The following is a 6,162-nucleotide window of genomic DNA, read 5'->3' on the forward strand; positions in this document are numbered from 1 at the left end:
CATGAGAAAAATCTCAGTGTGCAAGTGCAATCCCACTAACAGCTCACAAAAAAAAGTCAGGCTGACAGTTTTCCAGAAGAACTTGCTGCTTTATGGCAGCAGCTCCACAGTAAATGGAAGGATAAAGCGGGAATATTGTCAGCTCACATTAAGCTGTGGCATTGAACTGTAAATAACCTGAATGCATTGAGTGTTGAGAATACAGGCAAATAGAAGGGTCCTGCCTTTGCTCAGTCCGTGGCTTAAGAGCATCTCCCAGAGGCAGAAGGTGAGAACAACAAGACATTTCTCTTTAAAAGTGTCTGGGCAATTTTAGCTCCAACCTTGCTCATGTAAACTTGTTGTAAGTTATTCAATTTATTCATTAATTCATGTGAATGAGTCTTTGGAGTAATATGAATTAAGCACCAATACATTCATGATCAATATCAGTCCGGGAATACAAGAGAAAGCTTTCCCTACCTCTGGGTTAGAAGGTATTGAATCAAAGCCCACCTGCCCCAGACTTGTGTCCTGACCTGTCTTGGAGAAGTAATGGCCCTAGTGATATTATTGTTAGACCAATAACCCAGGGAATCTAGGGATGCGGGTTCTGGGGATATGGGTTTGAATACTGCCATTTGAATTTGAATCCAATTTTTTAAAAGCTGTAATGAAAACCCTAACAATAACCAGGAAACCACGGTCAATTGTCGGAAAAACTCATCTGGTTCACTAAAGCCCTTTAGAGAAGGAAACAGCCACCCTTACCTGGTCTGGTCTAGACCCACAATAACATGGTTGACTCACAACTGCCCTCTGGACAATTAGAGATGGACAATAAATGCTGACCCAGCCAGTGACACCTACTTTCCATGAATGAAAAAGAAAACAGATTGGTTAAAAATCTCTACAGCAGAAAGTAAAAACTTAGCAAACACTTGGCTTTGTTTCCAAACCCAGCAGTTGTTCTCCACACAATAAATTCAGGCTGAACAAGGAATGGAGGTGATTGGAGGCCAATTATCTTAAAGTCCCTCAGTTGTTTCAGCTCTGGCTCAGGAATACCACGTTTGCCTCCCCGTCACAAAATTGTGGGTTCAGTTCCTACTCCACTGGCTTGGACGCAATATCTAGGCTGACACCCCCTTGGAGTAGGTGCAGTACCAAGGCAGTGGCACACTGCCAGAGATGCCATCTTCCATGAGGCTTGAAACTGACACCCCATCTGCCCCCTCAGATGCATTTAAAAAATCTTGCCGCTCTATTCAAAGAGATTTGTGGATTCCACCGTGCCCTGACCAAATATTATTCCTTAATCAAAGTCAGATTATCTGAACATTTATCACATTGTAGTTTGCAGCAACTGCCTGGCCATATTTCCTACATTACAATGGATGACACTTCAAGAAGTACTACAGCACAGAATTAGACCCTTCGGTCCAACCAGTCCATGTCAAATCTAATCCGAAACTAAACTAGGCCCAGCTTCCTGCATTTGGCCCATATCCCTCCAAACCTTTCCTATTCAAGTACTTATCCAAATGTCTTTTAAACACTGTAATTATACCCACATCCACCACTTCCTCAGGAAGCTTATTCCACATGCCAACCACTGTGTAAAAAACTTGCACTTTGTGTCTTTTTTAAATCTCTCTCACCTTAAAAATGTACCCCCTGCTCTTGAAATCTTCATCCTAGGGAAAAGACACTCACCATTAATGCTATCAATACACAGAAGAACTAGATGTGGTAATGTGGACCTGAGAGATTCAGTGGATCTTTATTATAGCTCCTGATATGTTACACTCACATGGATTTCCATGTCTGGGCTAATACTAACCTATTCAGTTTCAAACAATTGCACACTTTCATCCGCAGGTCCTGCTTCCAGTGACCCTGGTTAAGATGGATTTTGGACCCTCAGACCTAACGTCATATACCCTGATTGTATTGAGCAGATCTCCTAAAGGTATATCAATGTTGTAGCTGTGAGACATGACACAAGTTGGTTACCACGTGTAGAGCTTTGATAGGACATCAATTAACATGTCATTAAAATTTACCCAGTGATCTAACAATATGCTTGATGCATTGTCAAAAAGCAAAGGGAATAGTAAGGTTACACAGGTGGATTGCTGCTGATCTCCTGGTGGAATAGACTGAAGTGCAACAATTACAGCACAGTTCACTATCAGTATGTAGATACACCAGATGAATGAATGAGAATTGGGACTAGGAGCTCTGCTCCTGGTTGTAACTGCCCGACTCCTATTGGAAGAGTGTATGTGTATTGTGGCAGCAAGAGTAAACACTGATGGAAATTTGTTGCATCACATCAAATCGTGCCATAAAACAGTCCCAATTAGAAAAGCAAGAACAGAAATTGCTGGAAAAACTCGTGTCTGGCAGCATCTGAGGAGAGAAATCAAAGTTAGTGTTTCAGGTTCACTGACTCTTCCTATGAAGGGTCTGAGGAAGGGTCACTGGACCCGAAATGCGAACTCCTCAGATGCTGCCAGACCTGCTGAGCTTTCCCAGCAAATTGTTTTTCTTTCTGATTTCCAGTAGCTACATTTCTCTCGGATTTTATCCAATCAGATAAAGGCCTGCTTGTTTCCAGGGCAGGCTACAGAGTGAAATTCCAAACCGGTTTCATTGAAGAAATGAATTCAGGGAAGATTCCAAAAGACAATTACCCATTTGTTCAGCATGCAGATTCTTTATGTTAAAATAACCATTCAGAGTACTTATGTAAAATATGGGATCATTGCACTCCAGTAATTATAAATCCTACAGAGCTCCAGGACAGACATTACACTAGTAATCCAGAACCTCCCACTAATGCTCTGGGGACATGGAGTTCAAATCACGCCCGAGCAGATGGAAAAATTTGAACTCAATAAATATCTGGAATGAAAAGTTAGCCTAATGCCAACATAGCCACTGTTAAATATGCCAATTGTTGTAAAAACCCATCTGGTTCACAAATGCCCTTTAGAGATGGAAATCGACCATCATTACCTGGCCTGGCCTACATGTGACTCCAGGCCTACAGCAATATGATTGACCTTAAATGTCCTCTTGACAATTAGGGATGGGCAATAAATGCCGGCCCAGCCAGCAATGAACACAGCCCACGAAGAGTTATTTTCAAAATGTATCAATTTCCGCTAGAGCAGTCTAGGAAAGCACAATTCCTGTCAGAATGAGGTCTTGAAAAGACTGAGAAAGAAAATGATTTCCTTCGAGAATAATTAGCAATTCCAAATAGTGCAATTTCAAAACAACTAACGTTGCACCTTCTTAAAACATCAAAGAAAATTTACTGAAGGAAGTGACATTTATTCAGGTAAGCTGAACTGCTGAAATAATCAAAGAGGAGAATTGCAAGTCCCACACTGAACATTTCAAATGGATATCTGTAAAGATAACAGATGTTTAAAGACTCCATGTTTTGTGTAACTTTACCTAATGGGATTGGTGACATCATGGCTGGGAAATGATCGCACCTCCACTGAACTTAAAAATTACTAACTCTGCTTTTACTCAAACACAGGTCAACAATCTGCCAAATCACTTGGATGTAGGATTTAATTAACAATCAGATTCTGGATAGCTTGTCTCTGTAATTAATTAATCCAACTGCTTCCTGGGACATCAGATTGTGTCCCTCCATGGTCTAACTTGTACACTGATTGTAATTTTCATTGTTGGAGACACTGGGCTTGAGATTGCTGGGACTATTATTTCTGATGCAGCCTTTTGTTTTAAGATTTCAAAAGAGAAAATGATCGCAAAGGAATAAATGAATAAGTCAAGGAACAGTCAATAAACAGGAATGATTAACCTGTTAATAACAGGTTAAAATCAACTGGGTAAAAACAATCACTGCAGATGCTGGAAACCAGATTCTGGATTAGTGGTGCTGGAAGAGCACAGCAGCTCAGGCAGCATCCGAGGAGCAGTAAAATCGACGTTTCGGGCAAAGGCCCTTCTTCATCAGGAATAAAGACAGAGAGCCTAAAGCGTGGAGAGATAAGTGAGAGGAGGGTGGGGGTGGGGAGAAAGTAGCAGCAAGGGATGAATTAGCAGTTAGCATAAAAGGCTCACATTCAGTGAGAGATGGTGAAAATCAGTCCAGATTTTGTATATAGTTGGGAGAATGATACATTAATTTCTCAATGGATGAACAAAGAACAGGAAAAATACAGGCCCTTCAGCCCATGAAGACTGTTGATACATAATGCTTATCTAAACTAAAACCCTTTTACCTCTATGCTGTCCATATCCCTCTATTCCCTGCCTATTCATATGGCTGTCAAGCTGTTATTTTATCCCCCTCCTCCACCACCTCTGGCAGCACATTACAGGCACTTAACACTCCGTAAAAATGCCCCGCTTCTCTCATCTTCTTTAAACTGACCCCCTTTTACTTAAAGACCTATGTCCACTAGTGGTTGAAATGGGATAAGATGGGGATGAATACCATTCTTTACATCATTAAAAATCACACAACACCCGGTTATAGTCCAACAGGTTTAATTGGAAGCACGAGTAGCTTTCGGAGCGACGCTCCTTCATCAGGTGGTTGTGGAGTACACTAGTGTAAGGCAAAGAATTTTTTGTAAAAGTTTACAGTGTGATGGAACTGAAATTATACACTGAAAAATACCTTGATTGTTTGTTGAGTCTCTCATCGGTTAGAGTGACCATGTTGGTTTCTCTTCTTTGTTAAAAAAGTTTTGCGATTTTCAAGTGAAAGAAGAGAAACCAACATGGTCACTCTAACCGATGAGAGACTCAACAAACAATCAAGGTATTTTTCAGTGTATAATTTCAGTTCCATCACACTGTAAACTTTTACAAAAAATTCTTTGCCTTACACTAGTGTACTCCACAACCACCTGATGAAGGAGCGTCGCTCCGAAAGCTACTCGTGCTTCCAATTAAACCTGTTGGACTATAACCGGGTGTTGTGTGATTTTTAATGATGTAAAGAATGGTATTCATCCCCATCTTATCCCATTTCAACCACTAGTGGACATAGGTCTTTAAGTAAAAGGGGGTCAGTTTAAAGAAGATGAGAGAAGCGGGGCATTTTTACGGAGTGTTAAGTGCCTGTAATGTGCTGCCAGAGGTGGTGGAGGAGGGGGATAAAATAACAGCTTGACAGCCATATGAATAGGCAGGGAATAGAGGGATATGGACAGCATAGAGGTAAAAGGGTTTTAGTTTAGATAAGCATTATGTATCAACAGTCTTCATGGGCTGAAGGGCCTGTATTTTTCCTGTTCTTTGTTCATCCATTGAGAAATTAATGTATCATTCTCCCAACTATATACAAAATCTGGACTGATTTTCACCATCTCTCACTGAATGTGAGCCTTTTATGCTAACTGCTAATTCATCCCTTGCGTATTGATAACCTTTCTTTCATTGTAATTTTAAACCAATCTGTTTCCTTACCATCATGGCTCAATTTAAAATACACTACCGCATTCAAAATGTTGATTCTGTAAAAGGAAAGAAATTGTTCTCCAGCTTCATTGAAATTGTTAAACACAGATTTATATTTTTATTTGGCATCATCTTCCTTCTGATAGTCTCTGTGTCAAGGCTGCTCAGAGGTTATACATTTGGCAAATTGTATATCTGTATGTTTAATCAAAAGGTATGATCAGTTTCTTTAAAAAAATAAACTCCCCATCCAATGAGTTTTGAGAAAATGTGTAGCTCAGGTTGAGGTTCTGGATGTAGGTTTGCTCGCTGAGCTGGAAGGTTCATTTTCAGACATTTCATCACCATACTAGGTAACATCTTCAGTGCACCTCCTCATGAAGCGCTGGTCATGTAGCCTGCTTTCTATTTATATGTTTGAGTTTCCTAAGGTTGGGTGATGTCATTTCCTGCAGCGACATCATTTCCTATAGTGATGTCATTTCCTGTTCATTTTCTCAGGGGTGGCAAACGGGATCCAAGTCAATGTGTTTGTTGATAAGAGTTCCGGTTAGAATGCCATGCTTGTAGGAATTCTTGAGAGAGTCTCTGTTTGGCTTGTCAGAGGATGGATGCGTTATCCCAGTTGAAATGAGACATCTCCATCCAATACATAACCTTCTGTGTGCAGAAGTGTGAAATGAGATACAATGGACTTCTAACAAAAGAAATGTCACTTTCCTA

This window comes from Chiloscyllium plagiosum, chromosome 38 (assembly GCF_004010195.1).
Source record: "Chiloscyllium plagiosum isolate BGI_BamShark_2017 chromosome 38, ASM401019v2, whole genome shotgun sequence".
Lineage (NCBI taxonomy): Eukaryota > Metazoa > Chordata > Chondrichthyes > Orectolobiformes > Hemiscylliidae > Chiloscyllium > Chiloscyllium plagiosum.